We start from the raw sequence: 22318 nt of genomic DNA, 5'->3' as shown, positions 1-22318 counted from the left end.
TTTAACAAGGAGTCATATGGAAAAGATCAGGGGCAATGGGTGGATACAAGTTGTTCCTGGGGAGATGGGTCACAAGAGGAAAATATTTCATAATGGAACAATCAGCCACTGGAATAAGCTCCTGAGGGAAGTGATGCATTCCCCAGCATTGGACACGTTCAAGAATCAGCTGGACAGGGTGCTAGGTCATCTTGTCTAGACCATGCTTTTGCAAGAAAGGGTGGACCAGAAGATCCTTGAGGTCCCTTCCAATCTGGTATTCTGTGAATCTGTGATACTGTTTCAGTGATGAAGTTTCTAATACTTAGGCATTTAGTTGATTTGTTTAAAATTACTTTGTATATTTAAAAATGTGGTCTAGGAAGTTAAAGATTTATTAATATGCAATTGAAATTTTGTTGACAGAATATCTACATTCATTAAAAAAAAAAATCTTATATTTAGTTAGAGTAAAGCCCCTAAGAGGAAGGGATGAAAATGGAATTGTACTCTAGTCTTCCCTTCATGGAGGATGTAATGCCTTCCTTCACTTCTGAATTTTTATAACCACAGTAAATGGTAATATCCCTAGTTAGCACAGGGACCCCAACTAGTTTTTATTCTCATCAGGGATCAGATAAAACACTAAAGCCAAAAAGTGACTACCTTGAGTTCAGTATTTCTCAGTTATAGTAGATGAGGGCGGAAATGCCTTTTGTTATTGTTTGGTTTGTCTTTTTCAGTTACAGTACTGGAAAGAACAGCAGCATCATTCCAGTTCCCTGAAGGAATTATTTTCTCATTCATTACATTTTTATATGTAAGTTACATAATTTGCTGTAACCGTTCATTTCTCCAACTATATCTTTTTTCACACTCACAAACAGTAATCAGGTTAATCTCTGAAAACACAGGAAATCTCTGGCTCAGCAAGTGGATTTTACTGCTAATTTAAAGTCGGGTGGCCCAGACCCCCAAGTCTTCATTTTCTTTTTATCTTAGTATCTTGTGAGATGCACAATCAGAATTTGTTTGGTTTTTTGGAGGTTTTTTAGGAAAAAGTTAAGAAGTGCAGACAGGTTTGAATAGCCAGCTGGTTTGCAAGGTTTTCACTAGTGTTGAGCTGCTAGTTGGCTGTATTTTCATGGGATTAGTTGTGGGAGAGCCAGGCTATGGAGGGAAATTGAAGCTTGGTAGCTCCTTCCTATGGAGCTGTTAGAGCTCTGTCATCGTCTCAGCTCTTGTCTTTTTCTCAAAAGGGGACAGAGAACACAAAATCAGACTGGCTGGCAATGCTTGGAAATGTCTTCAGTATGAAAAACTATGGAAGAAAAACTGTACAAATACGAAAAATTGAATTTTCAATGTTCCTTTCCAACCTCCAGTGATATTTAGGTACCTGCTAAGTCTCTTCAGCATTCTGGATATAGCAGTGGGGGAAAGTAATGATGCAGGTTAATCTTCACAAGAGCACTTGAGTTGGGCAAAATCATCCAAATAATAATGGCCCAAACTCTTAAAAATAAGAATTACACACAGTTAAATAAAACCCAGCTTTTATTCTCTTACCCGTGTTCAGGCACAACAAAGTAAAGTGCGAGTAAGTAATTGGTAAGAAATGGAATGTTCACACTGAAACTAGTTTAGATTTACCTACTCAGTTTACCCTTATAAATATAAGAAGAGAAAGAGGGTGACAAAATTTCTTCATAATACAACTACGATTTTATAAATTTTATCAATCTTGATAATGAGAATTTGGGTACAAGTTACCTTGTGATGCAGTAAGTTTGAGAAAAGATACAACTTTTTTTTTTTTCTTATCATCTTTAACTCCATGTAGTAGTTCATCCCAATGATCAGATCACAGGCTGAGTTGGTCCCGGAGGATCCATTCTTGGAGTCTTCAGCCCCTTCCCAAAGAAATGGGACCAAGTGGGGTCCAAATCCTCAAGTTCTTCCCTTCCCCTGCCTAGCCAATAGAGGAAATGAAAGGCACAGGGGAGAGGAGTGGGAGGGACCTCCTTTCACAGAGAGTGGAAGCTGGTGATCTCAGGTAGGGGGTGCAGGGGAGGCAGTAAAAAGAAGCTGGAGACACTCTCAGGAAGGGAAATGCACCTCAGAAGTTTATTGTGATTTCAGTGTCTGCTGAATTTGAACCACCTTGGTAAAGTGCATAACCTACAAATTCCTTGAGTTGGTATTAGTATTCTTTCTGTGTGCTGTTATTTAAAAGTAAAACCAGTAAATTTTTAAATTATTAGAAAATATTAGGATCATGCACATTCTTCATGCAGAAAATTCCGGAATTACTTTAGTTTGTGGGAGTCCCTTATATTTTAATTATGTGTTGTATGAGGCTGTAATGAGAGGATGACTCACTTTGGGTGTACTGCATTGTACTGTTGTGTGGCAAATGAACCTCACTACATTAATACATTTGGATATATACAACTTCCCTATTATAAGGAAACCATGTAGTATCAATCAAAGGTGGCACACAGTGGTCTCAGAGTTGAGGTGTGGAGTAGGAAGGGTCAGGAGAGAGGGGAGTATTTGATAGTACTTGACTTCCTTCTAAATTGTGTTTTGTCTGCATGAAGTGATAACATTTTCTCTAACATGATGTCCTTCTACAAGTCTTTGTGGTGGTTGCTTAGGCTTTGCAATGAATGGAGATTAGAGGTCATGATTCAGCAGGAATTACATCAAAACTTCGTATGAAAGCTATCAGCAATGTCACACAGAATCCTACAATACAGTGATTGCATGGCAGTATTACTAACACTTTCTGACAAGATTTCTTGCCTTTTGTTCGCTTTTGTATAAATACAAAATATTGTGTTAGGCACTTCTGAGTAACCATAGGTCATGGGGCTTGTCTATCAAATGTGCTCATCAGCACAGAGGCTGCAATTTGTGATTTTTTTTTTTTTTTCACAGTTGGAATGCTTTTTTTATATAACATTTTAAGTCAAAAGACACTGAGGTCATCTAGTCTGCACCCCAGTGCCTTCCAAGTCATTACATTTCATCACTTACTGCTGTATCGTGAGTTAGCTTCAGTTAGCCTAGAGTATTATCAGACTCCGGAGGCTAAATTTTTGTTTGTCATTTAATGATGAATAGCAGGGAGTTGATTAGAAAAAATATGCTCAGATGAAAATACTTGTTTTGTGTGTCATGTTCTGCATAACATCTTGAGAGGATGCCATCTGCTTCTGAATAAATAAATAAACTGGATTCCTATTAAAAGAGCTTGCTTGCAGAAAAGCAGCTTATGTTTCAGTCATGTACACATAGCCTAGCTCTGGTAATGTGCCCTCCAAACACTTCCTTCTGGCAACCTCTGCTCTTCCCACCAAGACCCGTGCAGATTGTTATGCCTCCCTGAATGCCTGAGTGTGCTGACAGTGAAAAACTGTGTAGGCTGGTTATTAAAATTTCAGCTGAGGTCATCCTGATAAAGGGCTTGCTTTTGCCATTTGTAATTTCTTCCTTTAGCCTCCATCTCAGCTGAGGAAGAGAAGAGTGGTGGGCTTACATGATTCCTTGGTAGATCTCTGCACTCCGGACTGGACTTTCTCTTGCATCTGAAAGCTCAGTTGGCATAAGGAGCTTGATGAATGCAAGAGATGTATGAGGATTTTTAAAATTGCTGTTTCCCCCTTTAACAAGAAAAGGGTTGGGATTGTTTTGCTTTGTTGTGATCTTCTTGTGGGGTTTGTTTTTGTTACAATTGTCTATAGACTAGCATATCACCAGAGAGACTTTTTAATTTTAAATGTGTCAGGCTGAGCTGTAGTCTGGACAGATACCTGCAGGGACATCCAGCACGAATAGATTTTAAGATAGAAGGTCTCACAAACGCACTGCTTTTTTTTTTTTTTTTCTGGTATTGTCTAGGCTGTGAAGTTCTGCAAAAGTAAGGAAATTTTTAAGTGTCTTCTTCAGTTTCATTCAGTCTGTTGTATCCAGCCTCTTTGAAATCTTCATTCTGTACTGTGTTCTTGAAGGGAAGGAGAAATACAGCCACAAATTTCTATTAGGCAACCTAGCCCAAGGCAGCTATACTTTCCCCCCTAGTAAGTACTGTGGTTAAACATTAAGTAGAATTGCTTCCCTACACTAGCTTGCTCAATGTCGTTTTTCCTTCTATCTGTCCCGCTTATCACTCCATGGTTTTGGCTGCTTGTTCCTGTCCATATCCTTTAATTTGTGACAGCCTATTTAAAGGGACTGAGCATGGGCTGAAACCAGCAGGCAACTGGGGAAAGCAGGATCTTGAAACTGGCACCGCTGCTTAATGAAGCGTGCCCTAGGTGTATTTTGAACAGGTTTATTTTTTCTTTTTTTCCTCCTAAAAATAGCTGGTAAAGTGGTGAGGAGAGTTACCAAAGCTGATTTCTTTACTGAGCAAAAGCCTTTATTACAATGAGTAGAGGTGCAGCGATAACTCTGAAGCCCCCTAATTAACAATCTCTGAGTTGCCCATAACCCTGATGCAAGAGACCAGTCTGACACCCCCTCATAGATGCAATCAGTGTCACTAAGCAGCCTCTTCCAATACTGGCAATGTGTAATATATGAACTTAGAAACCTCTGAACTCTTACAGCAGTGGAAGGATTGCTTTATATCTCAACTAAGCTAATGCAGAGCCTTTTTAAGGACGATACCCTTTAGCCATTTCCATTCTTTGCATTGGCAGCTGTGTTCCTGTGGATGATAAGAACGAAGGTACCTGACTCAAACCTTTGCCTCAGATGAGAAGTTCGTAATTCAGACCCTGCAAAATGTGGCCTGGGCTATTAGTCTGTATGACTTTTTGGAACTAATGAAGGAAGTTGCCTTTTGACTTCATTTAAAATAATGTGTTAGCAGGTCATAGAGAGAGAGAGGCTAACAAATTTCAAAATGCAGTGTTTAACAGGTAAACATGTCTCTATTCTTTACTCACCTCTCTGATAAGAATAATTACCAAGATCTAGCAGTTAGTCCAATGAACAAGATATATTGGGTTGTATTTGGTTATTTAAAAAAAATTATGGGATTCAATCTTGTGCCTAAATTTCTGGAATTTTTTTGTTTTGCTTTTCATCATACATTTTGATATCCTTGTGAAGGTTGCTCAGGGCTTGTTTAAAATATTTGCAAGGATGGAAATCCCATGCCATTTGTAAACACTTGTTCCAGTGCTTGACTTACCTCATGAATTCTTTTTTAAACGTAATGTCAGCATTTCACTGGTTACAACTTTCCATGGCCCCACATAACTTAATGTGCACCTCCAGGAATAATCAGGTTGTGCTTCTGCAGGGCCGTACATTAGGTAATTAAATACAACATGATCAGCTCTTGTTAAGTGCTTTTTTCTAATGTGTCATGCCATCCTACATAAACTGCAGGAACCAAAATCTGAATAGTTTTAACTTGTTAACTTTCAGCATGGGAAGTCTGATTTCACAGGGAAAAGTTCTGAGAATCTCCCATCTACCTCAGCAAATAGTCAAATTGAGCTTGTAAACAGTATTCAGACCTTGTAAAGTATTAGCCATGCTTGAATCATTTGACTATTTGGACATGTAGCCTTCCAGTCTTTGTTACAAATATGGAGAATTTGAGGGATCTGTTAGGACTTTTCAATTAGATGTTGTTACCAGGTGGGAATTCTGCGGTGTATGTTCTAGAGTAGGTTTAAATCTCTTAGGGAGTTAATGCCCATATTGGCTCTGTCTTTAGTGGTGCTGGTTTCTACCAGTAGCTTCAAACTAGCAAGATGGTATCTGTTTATAGTAAGCCTGTTACTCCAACACGTTTTCTCCAGTTAGAAATTCCAAACATCTTAAGTTTAAGAGCTGTGTAGAACAACATGTCACTGAAGCAATAAATATTGGCCTTCGTTCAAAATACAGCAGCATTGAAACTGAAACTATCCATGTGGAAAGCAGAATTTATTTTTAAAACTCTGGGATTTTGTTAGGGCTACAGCTTGGACAAAAGGAGGTGCTGATCATCTTAGTCCATTCTTGTACTAAGAATTGAGTATTTGTTTTTCCTGACAGAGGTTGCATGATCTGTTCCTAAAATACATCTGTAATGGGAATTAAACCATCTCTAACTCTCTTTTCATACTGTTTTTATTTGAAAAGTCCACTTCTTTTCTTTCCCCAGTATATTCTAATAGGTATGGGTCCAGCCAATGCTGTTCAGTAGTGGTTCTTCCAACAAGCAATATCTGACTTGCAAATGCTGTAGAACAGCTGTCAAATCTCTATACTTACTTCTTCTGGACTAAAAAGACCCTATTCTGTTAATCTTTCCTCTTACGTATTCCTTTTAAATCTCTTAACTTTGTTGATCAGCCATGAACAGTCCAACGTTATCTCTTTTTAGGTACATTTCTCAAAACTGGATTGCTTCAGCAGGTAATTAGTAGAATGTATCATCATTTGCACATGTAAAGTTTCCTTATCAATGTGCCTCTGAATTGGGTGTTGCCTTCTTTTGTATATTAACATTTTTAATGGGTATAGACTTCATGATTGGTTACATAACCTGATAAACTTTCCTGTGTTCTGCTCCGTAGTCTGTTATTCCATATTTTTAATGCATGTTTTATTTTTCTTCCATACAAATAAAAATTCTCTTTTCAAGCTGTCTTCCAAATTCAGCGATAAAATTTAGAAATCTGATACTCTACTTCTAAACATTTGCAGTCCTTCTAATTTGATGTAATCTGTTCATTTCATGAGTATAGTTTCTCTTCTATTATCCAAGTCTTGATTAAAAAGTACTGGCTAGAATTGGGCCCAAGGCAGACCTTCGACTTGAAAAGTAATTTTAGCTTGATAGTGTGTGAATTTCTTCATGTATTTTTCAATTATTCCTATACCTTCCTTCTCTCATCTTCCATTGGTTGTTACCCTTAGAGAATAATTCCTTGTTTTGCCACCAGTCTCAAAAACATCTGTTCTTTATTCTTTCCTTTTTACCCCTCATCATTAGGTTTTTTACTTGATTTCAAGCAACCTGTAGAGGTTGGTTGCAGGTGTGCAGGGTGGTTGTGCTGGTGGTGGTTTTGTATTGTGTTTTTTTGGGGGGTGGAGGTTGTGTCTGTTCAAAATTGGGTGGCCAAAAGTAGGAGCCAAAATTTTATTGAAAAACTCACAGCAGTGGTCCAAATGTATTTACAGGGGGAAGCATAGTACTTCCATTGGGGAGGTGTTGCATCAGTGTTGTCCCCCATCAGTTTCTATAACCAGTGGCCCAGTGACCCTCCTGATCTGTCACAGCGCAGCTTTTTGGCAAGGCTTGTCTAATCTAGCAGCTATGACCTTCTGAGTTTTCATAACTTTGTTTTGCTGTTTCTCAAACTTAGGGGTGACATTAGCACCTGTGAGACTTTCTAGAGTCTGAAGATTTCCTAATTTTATCCTTGTAAAGCTAAAAAGGTGCTGAAGACAACTCACATGGTTTGCAGCGCAGCTTAATACCTTATTTGCTTCTACTACACCAACATATATTCCACTACAGCAAGAAAATGTTTTTCTTTTTTCTTTTTGTTTTTACCCTTTTTTCTTTTCCCTCAGTGAGATTCCTAGATTATGGTTATGGTTTTTTGACTGGCACCAGAAGGGCTCAGCATTTTGCTGTCTCCATGCAGGACTGGGCTGTGCTCACTGCCCTACCTTCCTCCTCTGTAGAAGGGAGTAGCCTTGTGCTGTACTTTGAAGTTGTGACCCACTCTCTCCCTCCCTCTGCATGACCTCTGGGTGATGGCAGCCCCCTGAACTGCCCCACATGAGGTTTGTCCATCCCACTATCAAGCACAACCTTGGGCTGCTTTAATTTATGTGTAAATTTTGATGAAGTTTAAATTGAAGTGTCTGCTGTTCCTGAATCAGTTGAAAATTCTAAATGTTGTGCCTAGCAGATTTTAAAGATCACTCTGGTTTTAAAGATTAGCAGCCCATGATCTGTGGCTGTCTTTGCTATACATTGCTTGCTCAGTCTGGTCAGGTGATGTTGTTTGCAGATATTTGCAGCATGCAGCAAATTCACTTCTTTCTTACTTTGACAGGTTTTTTTTCTCCACACATACAATTCCCAGTGTTTGTAGTGCAGTGACTCTTTTATTGCACAGTGACCTGCAGTTTCAGTAGTTGACACTGCTGAATCAGTGCACTTTCTATTTCATTTTTATCTCCAGACTTTCCCAAAAATTATGTACTATGTTTGAATAATCTGAGTTTTATGCTTGTTCCTCTTCATACCACAGTGACAATTCTTTCTTTTTCCACATATTTCCCAGTGATCCTCATCCTTTCTTTTAAAATGGTGCCATAGTTATTTTAGTCTCTTTTTCCCTGTGAAGGTAAACCATTTATAGATCACTTGTACTCCAAGTATGTGGACTAGTAGCCTTGTTACTAGGCCTTAGCTCATTTATATTAAGGCTGTTATTCAGAGGGTAGGGGGAAATACACATTCTCAGAAAATCACACAGATTTATATAATACTAGAATATGTACTGAAATAATGACTTTCCACATTAATTTTATCACTCCTATCTTGATATAATACAAGAAAGTCATCTTCAAGTTCCATTTTGTTTGCTAGCTGTACAGATTTATGGAAATTTTTTTTGGTCAAACAAATGCCTGGTTAAGATTTAAAAATTAAAAACAAAACATAATGAGTGAGGTCACTAATTATAAACTGGCAGCGCTTCAGTTAAGTGAATTCTGCTAAGAACTTTTCCTGTCTGGGCTCTGGCTTCCTGTCTCAGGCTTAAAGAAACAGCATGTGTATTCTAAAAACCCACTTGTCCTTGTGCCACGCATGCTTTTCACTTTAAAATGATCTTTTTGGACCTATTTAGTGCCATAAGCAGCAAAGCATTACCTGGGACTTTCCTGAAAACCTTTGACTCGCTCTGGTTTTTAACATATTTTAGAAAGTTGACAAATCTAGTCCGCGTTGGGTTTTTCTTGTTTGCAAGGTAAATATGACATCAGGCTTTTTAAGGACCAACTTCACGGGGTCACTACTGAGATGGATTAGAATACTTCACTGTTAAATTTAAAGGAAAATTCTCTGTGCTTAATAAAAATAATGGTAGTTTTTGTCCTTCATATTTTCTTTTCATCAAGATGCCAGTAAAGACCAAGTGTTTGTGCAAGAGTTTGACAAGTAAAAATGCATGTCTCAAAATTTAAATACACTATGCAGTTTATGGGCTATCGCAGGATGTTTACAAGGATCTTTATAGTTCTGTAAGAAGTGACAGTTTGCTCAAAGAACAAGCAAAATACCCTTAAGGCAATATACTTCCTAAGAGGTAGTAGTCCAGAAGGTTTGGAGTGTAGAGCGATACTTTTGACACTGGACAGTGACAGAAAAGGTGTCCTGGCTCACTGTGCAAATAAGAAAACTGTCTTTGACCAGAAATACTTAATTTAGGGCCTCTTGTAACCACATGCATGCAATTGCAGGTTTGCTTTTGCTTTTGTCAGCAGCAAATCTTAACTACTGCTGTGTGAAGGCTGCAGTGGGATACCTTCCTTCCAGTGCACCTGAGAGGGAAGTGGCATCAAAGAATTCTTAAATGTGGATTTTCTAAGGTGAAATATTTGTATATTTATTTGATAGTGCAATTTGTGGTGATATGTACACATACAAGTAAAAATATATTTAAGATAACATGGAAAATGAACTTGTGTCCAACATTCAATGTGTCTAATATTACCTGCCCCATAAAATTCCAGAAACTGATGCCCAGTTTTGGAATGACTGCTTCAGAGACTCCTGCCTTGTAAATTCACAGAACAGGATGGCTACTGATGTAATACATATTACTGAGTAATGCATAGCTCCCAAGCTAATTGGGAGCTTTTGTGGTCTAGAGGTAATAATATAGGTAGAATCCAGTAGTAGGCCTGTAGTCAGTCGTGTTCCCCAGGGAGCAGTACTGGGTGCAGTCTTACCCAACTTGTTTGTGAATGACCTGGATGAAGGGATGGAATGTACCCTCAGTAACTTTCCTGACAAAACTGAGGGGAGTGGCTGACACGCCTGAAGGCTGTTTCGCCATTCAGGACTTTGATAGGCTGGACAGTTGGGCAGAGAGAAACCTAATGAGGTTCAGCAAGGGTAAGTGCAGGGTCCTGCACCTGGGAAGGAATAACTCCAAGTAGCAGCACAGGCTGAGGGCTGACCACCTAGAGAGCAGCTCTGTGGAGAAGGACGTGGGAGTCTTGGTGGGTGACAAGTTGACCACGAGCCAGCAGTGTGTCCTTGTGGCCAGGAGGGTCAGTGTTATCCTGGGGTGCATCAGGAAGAGTGTGGCCATCAGGTAAAGGGAGGTGATTGATCATCCCCCTCTACTCGGCCCTAGTGAGGCCACATCCAGGGTGCTGTGTCCATTTCTGGGCTCCTCAGTACAGGAAAGACAAGGATCTGCTGGAGGGGGCCAGTGGAGAGCCACAAAGATGATTTGGGGTCTGGAGCATCTCTTATGAGGAGAGACTGCGGGTGCTGGGCTTGTTTAGTCTGGAGAAGGGAAGACTGAGAGATCTCAATAATGCATATGAATATCTCAAGGATGGGTGGGTGTCAACGGGATGGTGCCAGACTCTTTTCAGTAGTCGCCATCAACTAAAACACAAGAAATTCCACCTCAACATGAGGAAGAACTTCTTTACATTGAGGGTGGCAGAGCACTGAAACAGGCTGCCCAGGGAGGTCGTGGAGTCTCCCTCTCTGGAGACATTCCAAACCCTCCTTGATGTGTTCCTGTGTCACCTGCTCAAGGTGACTCTGCCTTAGCAGGGGGGTTGGACTTGATGATCTCCAGAGGTCCCTTCCAAACAAAATGATTCTGTGAATAAACAATAAGGGTGTGTGCGTTATTATATCTCAGTTAAATGAAATAGGCTTTAAGCAACATTGTTTGGTTTTTATTGTTAGTATAATAGGCTTTTGCCCACAAAATTTACTGGACAGACTATAGAATCAAGTGTTTGGGAGTTTTTTGCCTATCTTAGGGAGAACTCAAGTTTCATTGCCTGAGTCTGCTGCTCTGAATTAATAACATGAGTAAATCTAAGAGTTATTATCTCCATATCTCTACTGTAAATTTAAAACTCTACATAATTTGATAAATTTGGTGAGGTATTTTATTATTTGGTTGGGACTTTTTTGGTTTGGTTTTGTTTTGGCATGTTATTAAAGGTCAGAATAATAAGACATCCTGAGACTGTGTCTTTTGTGTATATAGAAATCCCTACTTCTCAGCTATTCTGCTGTCTGGTCATGCCAGGGATCTAAGATCAGCATGAAGTCATTAAGGAAGTTCTTATGTTGGTTGTAAGTGCTACAAAAATATCAGGCTGATCTAAATCCCTAAGTTTTTTGAAGACAGTTAATACGCTGTGAAGAGTCATTTCAATTCATGGACATGAAGGGCATTTCCTGCCTCTTCTGTTTCTTTTAATCTTCTCATGATTTTTCTCAGGTGATTATTGAAAAATTCAGTCTGGTGGGAGAAAGGCTCAATAGCAAATGAATAATTTGTGGCCTACAAAACTAAGAGTGTTTCAAAAAGGAAAAAAAGAGATTCTGCCCACTATTTTTTGAGAGCGTCTCATCAGTGCTTTCCCATTACACTTCTGAAATTACTTTTCTGGGCCTTGTTTCAGTACATAATATAAATAAAATAGATGGCTCTGGCTGGGAGGTAGAGCCATCTTTACCTTACAGAGTGTAAAGTTAACAATTTTATGAACTTCTTCTGGTAACCTGCAGTAATGGGTAATTAATTGTAGCATTCCTGAGATTTTGGTTTTTGGCTTAAAATAAGCAAATGCCAAGGACATAGTACTCTTTCAGTATCAGATAGCGTATCTTATTTTATGGAGCATATGGGTATGTTCTTTCTTACAGACATTTTTTGCTCATTTCCAGTGTGATTTTTCGTTAAGGTCACTGGCATGTATGATTTTTCTCATAATTACAGTTGCATACTTCTCATAGCTAATTGCTTGATAATAGTGCAGATAGTTTACCATACTAGATCTTTCTATAAAAGAGCTGATATTTCTTCAAAGCTCTATTTTGTGCTTTTAATAAAAAGTTGAATTTTACTTTTGGAGACATGAATGTGTTTCAAGAGGGTTTTGGAACACCTTTTTTCCTTTAAAGTGAGTTTATTCTTTTTCAGTAGAGGCAAATACTGTGACACTGTTCTATGCTTGTTGCTACCCAAACAAAAAATTATGTGATACCTCAGAACTAAGTTCAGATTTATACTTGTTATTTCTCTATGTGTTACCTTCACTTCTTCTGCCCTTCTGTTTCAGCTTTTCAATACAATCCCCATGGCATGAGTTTGGGTTTTGATACTAATAGGTTTCTTCGGGTTTTTTGTTTGGTCCATGTTTTTGGCCCTCACTGTGTAACAGTTTTTCACTTGCTGTGAGGTGAAAAGTGAGTGGGATAGAAATGAAACCTGCAGAGAATGTTAGTCTTTGATTTCCAGTTTACTTGATAGGATTTAGCAGTAAAATCTGTAAGACAGCAAGGAGCACTATATAAGAGTGCCACAGGCTTCACTGAGTGCAGATTTCTATAAAACATTTCCTACTTTGAAAGGTTATTCCCTCAGATATGCCTAAGTTTCCTGAGCAGAAGACATTATGCTTCATCTGATGCCTGCTGTTCCACAGCCCCCTTTTTCTTCCAGTCAGTTTTATCGTGAAGGCCTACAGAAGGATGTTCTTTGTTTTGTCTTGGTTCCATCTTTAAAATATTTAGATTTCTGTAGGATGTCAGTATTTATGGTTGCTTTATATTTGTTTTTTTTCTCTTGCAACTATTGTTAGACATTTTAAATTGTGAAACAGATAAACAGTTAAAACACAAGTATTTTAAAGTTTAGAGGGTATTTATTTTCTTTGTCTGTGTATCTTTCTCTCAAAACATTGTACATTGTTACAGACCAAAGGAATTCCATAGACAAACACTTCTTTTTACCAGATGGGTTTGTCTGAAATACCCAGGATTGTTACATTCATTTTATTGCAGTTGCTACCAGCACAGTAGAAGTAATATTCTATCCTCCACTGCTGTAGTGGTTAGGACTTTCCTAACCTTTGTGCTGCCATAGTATTGCTATTCTTACCCTCTCATGAGGTTATGGTCTGGCAAGTGTGTTTCAAGTTGCACTGACCTTTTTTTGCTCTAAATATCTTTTATGTGTTCATGGACTACTCTTAAATGTTTTATTTATTTATGAAACTTCGGTACTTTGAACTTTCAATAGGGATGTGAATATTCAATTTGAATGACAAATTTTCAAAATATATCAAGTTTGGGATGAATGTATATATGCTGAAAAATGTCTGCGTGCTTCTGATTGTTTACATTTGATTATATGCCAGTTTTGCTGTTTTATGGTAATACTTACGAATATGTACCTTGTCATATTTTGTGAAAGAAAATACATCTTTAAGTGGTCATATTGTTAAATTAACCAAGAAATTAGTCTTTACTAAGAGATAACAACAACTATTTTTCAAATATAGGTTATAGATGTAAATTAGATGAGACAATGTTAAATTACTTTAATGAACTTTAATACTAAAATCCACATAGTAAAAGAATCAATTACACTGGAAAAAAAAACCTCTACAGAAACTGAATTTAACAACAATTGATTCTTTTGAATCATAAATGCAGCTTTGGTAAGCAGATGAGAAGGAACACTTTTCAGTGCAAATTGACATCTCTTAGTATAATAGATGAAGGAATATCTTTTCCAGGAAGAAATTTTTAAAACAAAAAGAAAGGTTTACGAAGAACTCTGTGTGTGTGTGTGTGTATGTTCACACAGGCTAACTTCCAGTGCAATGTCTGATGGTTAGTTTTCCATTGAAAGTGTAACAGGGAGTCATTGCTATGTGTCACATTTGTTGGGGCTGGATTGTTTTTAGCCATCTTACTTGCAGTATTTAAACTTTGTGAAAGTGCTGAAACTTTATTGGCTTGAGATTTTAGCCTTTCGAAAAGAGGAGGGGCAAAAACCTCAAGCTCTTTAGCTATTATCCAAACTTAAATTGCTAGAGAATAAAGGAAAGGAAAAGGAAAGGAAAATGTCAATAGCAGAAAGTTCTGCAGTGAGTATTGGGCTTGCATCAGAGGAAATTATATGGTAGAAATGTATGGGATGTCAGGAATTTCCACATCCTGAGAATGTCATCTGTTGCTCTGCAGTTTGCTTTCTGAATATCTTTGCTGTCAAAAGTGGTGCAGCTGATAATCTGCTCCTCACACAAGCCTTTGTGCGATGATTTGCAATTTAACAGAGCTTTGGCCTGGGTGTCAGAGATGTGCTTTTGCTATCATGCTATAATCCGTTCAGACTTGGCCACCTTTAAGTCTTTCTAAAAATGTTTGGCTGTGTGCACACTCAGCAAAGCTCTCTTCGTTTTTTATCCTTTACGTTGCCTGAAGATCGCCTACACTGAACACAGTCTGGCTTGGAAATGAATGTAACGATGCCTGCAGATGTTTCCTACTAACATGATGCTAACAGCAGAGGAAGCAGTCTCCTTTTCAGTGAACAGATCTCCTCAGCAAAGAAACAGACATCCTTAAAAAGATGTTTGTTTGTTTGTTTTGTGGGTGTTTTTTGTTTGGCTTTGAAGTGATTGAGTTTTGTAACCAGCTCCTTTTGCTATGGGATGGCTGGGCCTGGAGCAGCTGAGGCTTGCTCTGGGCAGACCAGGTGGGGAAAGGGCTGCTCACCAAATTGCAGCCAGCTGTGGCTGCCTCTGCTGGCAGACAGCTAAATGGTCTTTCTGCTTCAACTCCTTTCCCCTCTACCTCCTTCCTTCTTGCTGAGTTTCATCAGCCTTTTTTATCTTTCTCTAAGGTAACCCTGTGCTTTGCTGTACAGGGGTGTCTCTCTGTGCCCTTGCTGTGTCCTTTCCATGCCTGTCCTGCTGGGAGCCCATCACCTCCTGCCTGCCAGCCTGGGACAGCAGCTGCAAACTGGCAGAAGGACAGAAGCACCACCAGCCTGGACCACCGTCCTGCAACCCTTGTTCACTACTGAACACTCCTGTGGCTCGTGATGATGTTTCTCTTACAAAGTATTCCTTGATTTAGGGAGGGGGAGAAAGGAGGAATCTGAAGGCCTCTCAAGAGAGAACTGGCTCTGCTTTGGCTGAGACTCATGGAAAACCTAGTTTCCCCCTGCCCTCTCCCATATGCTTTGTATATCAGTTAACTTCCAGCATTCATGAGTGGCTAGTAACACTGGGCAATGCTGGACAAAACAGGCAGTTGCAGAACCACTCTAAGTCCAAAAAAGGAGAAGAAATACCCTCAAAAATTAACCGTTGTCATCCCACCTCAATGAATGCAGTAAGTCAGGGAAGCATGGCACTCTTGAACTGTTTATGTCCACTCTTGCTATTGTTTTATCAGATAGTCCAGACTCCCCCATGTCAGGGGAAAAGTGATTTTATTATGGTCCACACTTAAATGCCAATCAGACTGGCTTTACTTCTCTATCTGTAACCCTGCCAAATTCTAGTTTAACACCAAGCACTGCAGAAGGTCACCTCAGAGAATGATTCCTAGAGTCAGCCATAAACTCCCTTGGGCAGTCCAAAAGGTATTGCACTAAGTTTATCCAATAATAGCACCCATATTCAATTTAGATAGTATTTTGGTTGTGCTGAAACTAAGGAGATTAGCAGTTTCCCCTGATGAATGGCTGTTCTTGTTCCTCACCCTTGAAGAAAAATGGAATTGTCATTTTTAATCTAATCATCTGGAAGCTTCCTCTTACCCCAGCCTATCTTTCTCATCATTATTTTGAAACAGTTAGAAGGCTATCATTTCTTGTACCCAGTCACAGAGTCCAGTCTTCTGATTTGGAAGTATTTTACAAATAATGTGTAAAACAGGAGTAATTTTTACATCACTGAGATCATTGCAGAAATTATCATTTCAGAGTGGAGACTGCCATCCCTAGAAACATTATTACAAAGATCTTACATAGTGTGAGACCCTAAGCTTTATGGCAGAGGGACAGATACATATATTGGAGCTGGGGTTGTGGCTTCCCAGCCAAATATTCAGGCCTCTCCACAGAAGAGGATTCTTTCCCTCCAGAGTTGATTCAAGGACACAGGCAGAGCTCTCCCCACCAGGACTGAATGCAGCAGTTAGCTGAGAATCCGATTGTCACTTTCCACAGTTTGCTAATCTGCACCTGATACCTTAGATCCAGGTACCTTGCCTTGGTATTCCAGCTTGTTGAAAGGCAACTGCCTTTAGGTCAGGGGGAAAAAAGGCCAAAGTGTCGTCACATATGCATCACAGAATACTAGGAAATAGGGTTGGAAAAGACCTTTGTCATCTAATCCATCCCCCTTCCCCCCAGACTGCTCTGCTGATGCTGTTGTTGATTCAGTCAAAGTGTTTTCACATGCAGAGGAATCCATCAGGATCACTGAGAAACACCTGTAGCTCTGGGGTTAAAGAATGTGCCAGCTAATAACTGTTGTGTCAGTGTGCAGGAACAAAAGCAAGGAAATGCAAAATGGAGGTATGTTTTCTCTGAGGGTCATGTGGTGGAACAGAAGGTGTTTTAGGCAATGTGATAGAGTCAGAATGCCATCTGCTTTTGTAGATGCCCTCAGGACATCGGGAGCGTTGATAACTCTAGCTGGTCAAGGATGTAGTGGAAAAGAGTTTTATGAGCAAATTTTTCATTGAAAATAATGTGCACGTCTCTGGAGATACTTGGTTTGCTGTAGAACGTTTTTTGTCTGTGAGAACTACAAAATGGGGAGAATTTTGCTTTCAGTATCTGGCTTGAGTTTACTTGTTGTAGTGTTTGGCTGTATCAGAACATCGTAAGGCAGCTCTTGGGCATATAATAAGGTGGATTACAACACACAGCAGTGGATGTACATTATTGTAAACGGGCTGTGCTTCACTTTCTTTGCTTATGAGTCCTGATTTTTTGCTTTGTTGTGTAGTATGGTTGTACAGGGCCATCAGTGCTAGCTCACTAGAGAGCATGTATGGGACAAATGCTTTGGCTTTTGTAATGGCATCCTAGTAGGAGAGCAGGTGTTTTTGGAAGGAAATAATTGTTATAAGTTGTTGTTTCCAGTTGATTTGTGACCACTGAAATGTAGTTTTTTAAGTTACCAAAATATAGTGAAATCACTGATAGACCTTTTCAAAGGGTGATCTAGAAACAGTGCAGGCCTGAATTCAAGCCACTGACTTCCCTTTACCACATAAAGAAAACATATTTTTCAATTAATTAATTTCTGTCTTTCAGCTAAGCATGTGTGGGACTAAAGTTATGATCAATTTTAAATGTAGCATATAGTGCTGGGTATGTTCTGCTTCAATTTTAACATTCCTCAAGGAGAATCCATTGATATAAGTGCTGTATTAGTGTTTGCAAATTTTATTGTTTCTTATTTATTTTTGCTACAAGTAACATGAAGACTATGGATTCATGTTCATAAACCAAAAGAATTAAAACTACTATATTAACTCCAGTAGTAAATGCTAAAATTATATTATTCCTGAATGGATATGAGCAACATTCCTTTTAACAATAGAAATTGCAGCAGAAATAAAGCTTTGAACAGGGAAGAATAGAATCCTCTTTACAAATTACTGCAATTTATTAAGTATACATCTGACCTTGTTTTGAAGCAGTATTTTTACTTCAGAACAGTTTGAGAACTGTTACATAGAAGGAGTAAATCTTAAAACAAAAGAACCACCTGTTTAGGTTTGTTGTGTTTCCAGTTTATCCTCTGAGCCAAAATCCATTTGCCCACTTCTGCATTTGATTAATTTCTACTTCATGGTCATCATAGTGGGTTTTCAGATGTTACAGGGAGCATATATAAGCTAGATGAAAAAGAAGGGGAAAATTTGAACTTTAAACCTTAACCATCCTAAAAGGAAGGGAAAGGCTTTGCTTCTCGGCTGGTATGCACAGTGAAAGACTTGTCTTGTGGAGAAGCAATTGGGAGAGAACACCCAAGGTGGAATAGTGTGAGTCTTTCTCTGGAAGCAAAACTGTTTCATGGGCTGGTAATCATAGAATCATTTAGGTTGGAAAGGGTCTTTAAGTTCATCTCAACCCAGCACTTCCAAGTCCACCATTATGCCCTGTCTTTAAGTACCACATCTGCATGGGCAGTGTGTTATGGCATGTGAAAGGAATGTGTTTTACAGTGAAATCTACTATTTACTATAGCCATTACAAAAACCTTTCCTAATAGCTTTAGAGTTTGTATCCTTTTCACTGTTTTCTGTGTCCTTCAGAAGACTGACAAAGTTGGCGACTACATAATCCCAAATCGGCTTTTTGAGTACATATTGCACTAATATAATTCTCAGAGATGTCAGGGCACTCTCTAACAACATTTTCTGGGGGCTTACTGGAGCTTTTGTTAGACAGATTTGTGAAGCCTCAGCTTGAACTTCAGTCCCTTTTCCTCTCCCTTGTAGTCTACTCTAGCATTTATTGTAGTCAAAACTCTTGCTGCTTGGACCTAGCAGGCAGGGAAGTCCCTGCTTGTGAAGAGGAGGTGATGAATAGTCACACTTCTCTGACTGTCCCTGTTTGTGCTTCATCCCACTGCAGACTGTGGCAGCCTCAGCGGATGCGTGGCTTTACCTCCCACCTCCCACTGTAGCTCATGTCTCAGTGGGACATCCTGTTCACATTTTCTTTCCTGGAACAAATTTTCTTGTTCCTTTTTTTTCTCTAGCTAAGCATTGATAAACTACAAATTGATGGCAGCAATGATATGGCACTGTATTTATCTTGCAGATAACTGCAACAGTTTTCCTCATCATTTTTTGGGAGAGTTCAAGGAGTTTACATTACAGGCTGTTTTCTACAGTAAAAAATAAACTAATCCACAGATATGGTCTAAAGTACAAGTCCCATTATGTTTGCAGAAGTAGTTCCTAATCATAGTGTATTTTGTAGCCACGGAACTGAAATATTAGAAGATAGATGCACAGCAGGAAGCGGGTTTTAAAACGCTAATTGTTATTTGCTAGTCATTAAACTGGAGAAGAATGTGTTGCTGTTCTCTTTAGACATGGTGCTTTTCATGTTACTCTGTAAATCCTGTCCTCTTTCCCCTGCCTCTCCCCAATGAGTTCCTGGTCAGCAGCAGCACATGGGAACTGATCAGGCTGAAAATTAACCCAATGCACCCCACAAAAATGTTTGGCTTGTTCCTGCTGTTACATTAGTTTTGTCTGTTTTTGTGGGGATTCTGGCATGTCTTCATTTGTTTATGTCAGTTTATTACTCATTTCTTGACACTTAGTCAGAAGTTGATATTTCTGTCCAAATAATGAGCCTAGAGTAGGAAAGCACTAATACTTTTGCCCAGATACTCAGTAGTGATAGTTGAACTATATTTAATGTTTTTTGTAAACCTGGTTTAGGATCCCATTTGTCTTACTCAAGACTGGGAAAGGAAAAAACAAAGGAGGTAAAAACACAGTTGATAGTTTTAAACTGGAATTTGGTTGAACTCTGGAATGGTCCAGCAGATGCATCCGTGGATGGCGGGATGGTATTAAGGAACCCAGCTGCCTTGTGTCTGGGTTAGGCAGAAATACCTGCTCTGAGTTTCTGGCAGACTATACAAGCAAGAAACAGGAGAGTGAAAGGAAACAAATCTTAGTTTTGATGTTATGTAAACTAGATTGATACTTAAGTACCTCAAAGTAATTCAGTATGTGCTGCTTGCCCAGGTCACAGGAGCATGCTGAGGCTTATGGAAGGAGTGATCTTCCTGAATTTTCCAACTAAACAGAATGCCAGTCTGCTGGCAAGAGCAGTCAAGCCCAAGGACATACATGCAGCAGACTTCCTCCTTGTAGCAGGAATGAACTTGGTTACTCTATTTGTGGTGTTGATCTGATATGAGCCTGGATGTGATTGCGCTGCTTTTTGCTTGTAGTCTCTTACCTGGTTTTGTGGAGTGAGAGGTGGAGTCGGGAGGGGAGTAATCCCTCTTTGAAAAACAAAACCCTCATTAATTCTTTTAGAAGTTTCGGTAAGTGTATAATTTTGTTTAAAAATCAATGAAAAGGATGATCCCTCTGCAACATTTTTCTTAATTGTGGTGATTCAAAAGAACAGCTTGAAAAATACACTTCTTTGAGATTGGGAGCAGTTTAACTGAGCTGTAGGGGGAAATATCTGATGGTGTGGTATCTTTTGTGATGTAGCTGGAGTGGAAAAGTCATCAACTATTGTAACTAAAAAAAAGCCAAGGTGTTTATAATTGCAAAACACCAATATGTTGATGTGTAGATAAGAACAGAATGGAATAAGCAATAACTTTCGTTCCAGTTAACTGCTAATCTTCGGGCAGCACATTAGTGATATGGCAACGTATTCTGAGATCAAATGGAGATGCAGAGTTTCTTATAACTCTGTATATCAAACTGCCAGTGACAGAGAATGTCCACAGACCATCCTTATACAATAACTCGGAAATCTTTGTTGCTACAAATTTCCACTTTTGAGCATCAGTACATTTTAGGATTTTTAGGAAGTAAAATAATTTTGGATAGAAAATTTTTAAACAGATTTCCAACTTGACAGAACTAAGAGTAATTCTATGTCTACAGTTTCGATGCTGAGCAAAATAGGGTTGCTGCTGTGATGAGGTTATTTTTAAATCCTGAAATTTACATGTAAGTATATATGACAGGAAGCTTCTGATTCGTATTTTGTAATGGTATGAAACTGCAAAATATTGGTAAAATATATTCCAAGTAATGAGTGACCACTTGTAAAAAGATGAAATTTCTCAGTAATACCCAGTATGGCTCTCCTGAGTATTGCTTTGGATCTCCAGTAGGTTTTAACTGGAAGGACACTTTTGAAACATAGCCTTGAGAGCAGTCTTGTTTATAAACAGAAATAAACTGAAGAGGTTTACGGCTGCCTTTTTAAAACAGTGTTTCTTCCACCTATACCTGAAACTACCTCACTACAAATTTTATTGCCCAAGGTACCTTCCAAATTTGCTAGTCTTTAAGCAAGCAAGTCTTGGAGGTATTTCACTTAGTGTGATGTATTTCCCATATAGACTATCACATTTGTCTGTTTCTCCTTTTTTACTGTCAGTCAGCAGTCTTGTCATGGTTAATCCTTTTAGTCTGTCATTTGTTGTATGTACAATATATTCATACCCATTATAATTATTTTTCTGGTTTCTTATGGCATGCTGGTTTCACCACTAGTATTTTATTTGACTTTGTAGCTTACACTACATTTCACTTTTGGTTTTGTTCTAATTCTCCTCTCTCTTTTTTTCTTTATCACTAGAAAAATAGTTTGTGTTGAGCATCTGTAACTATGAGAACTTCAGAGTTTTACTTTGCATTTCTAATACCCGTTCTTTATCTGTTTTAGCATCTCCCTGTATTCTTCCCAGTGTTCTTTACTTCCTATTTTCTTGTAAGTATAGCATATTCTCTTTTTCCCCTCAGTTTCTATTGACCTGTTTAACCATGTGGAGTTAATTGAAGCTACATCTCACTCCTGAAGAAAATAATTCAATTACTGTATAAGTTCAGTTTCATTTTTACACCCTCTCCTTATGCCTGGGGTATCTTGCTATTTGTCTGAAAAGTATTTAATGCAATATCTTTTTACATAATAGAGCTATCTAAAATTGCACAGCATTCATCTTAGGAGAAATTAAATTTCAATTCCATTCTGTTTGTTTAGTGGTTGGAATCTGACATGAACAGGTGGGTCCCTGGCAGGTTTCAGGAAACAACCAGTCATGTAATTCATCTATCATTCTGTCTTATCTATGACATGTTTAAATGGTTTCCAAGTTAAAATTGAGCTCACAATTGTGGCTGCTTATGTACTAGTCCCATTATTTTTGTGTACACGATCTTTGCTTTACTCAATAGCAATTCTTCTGTCTTTTGTGTAGTGACTCCCCTTGATATTTTTGTTTTGTCTGTGTGTTCTTAATGGGTCGTTTCCTAAGGCAAGATTCAGCATTGTAGGCATCTACTGTATCTAAAAATGTTCAGACCCTGTCACCCATGAACCATGTCTTAGTAAATATAAGTCCGAGCACAGCTTTATGAACTTCCTGCTGAACATGTGAGGCTTCAGTGCTGGACTTTGGAATTGCAGCAGTGGGAGTTGTAACAACCTGCAAGGCCAAAATTCAAAGGAAGATTTCTTTTTTATCTTTTCCCTGCTTTTTCAAATTAACAGGTTGTAGA

The 22318-nt window shown here is 38.7% G+C and overlaps 1 protein-coding gene across 2 annotated transcripts in view; it reads left to right on the top strand.

Annotated features, from left to right (window-relative positions):
- Positions 1-22318, top strand: part of CDYL (chromodomain Y like) — a 104944-nt gene that overhangs the window by 61991 nt on the left and 20635 nt on the right. The window contains exon 1 of one of the 2 annotated variants that reach the window (XM_082282952.1): positions 675-799. The exons of the other annotated variant lie outside the window; for it this stretch is intronic. The gene's annotated coding sequence lies outside the window, so the exon portion shown is untranslated. Of the gene's footprint in view, positions 1-674; positions 800-22318 lie in introns of those variants that run through there. 2 annotated transcript variants of the gene reach the window in all.

Source organism: Coloeus monedula (genome assembly GCF_965178545.1).
Source record: "Coloeus monedula genome assembly, chromosome: 1".
NCBI classification, from domain to species: domain Eukaryota; kingdom Metazoa; phylum Chordata; class Aves; order Passeriformes; family Corvidae; genus Coloeus; species Coloeus monedula.
The sequence above is the reverse complement of the archived record's forward strand: the minus strand, read 5'-3'. Positions and strand labels throughout refer to the sequence as shown.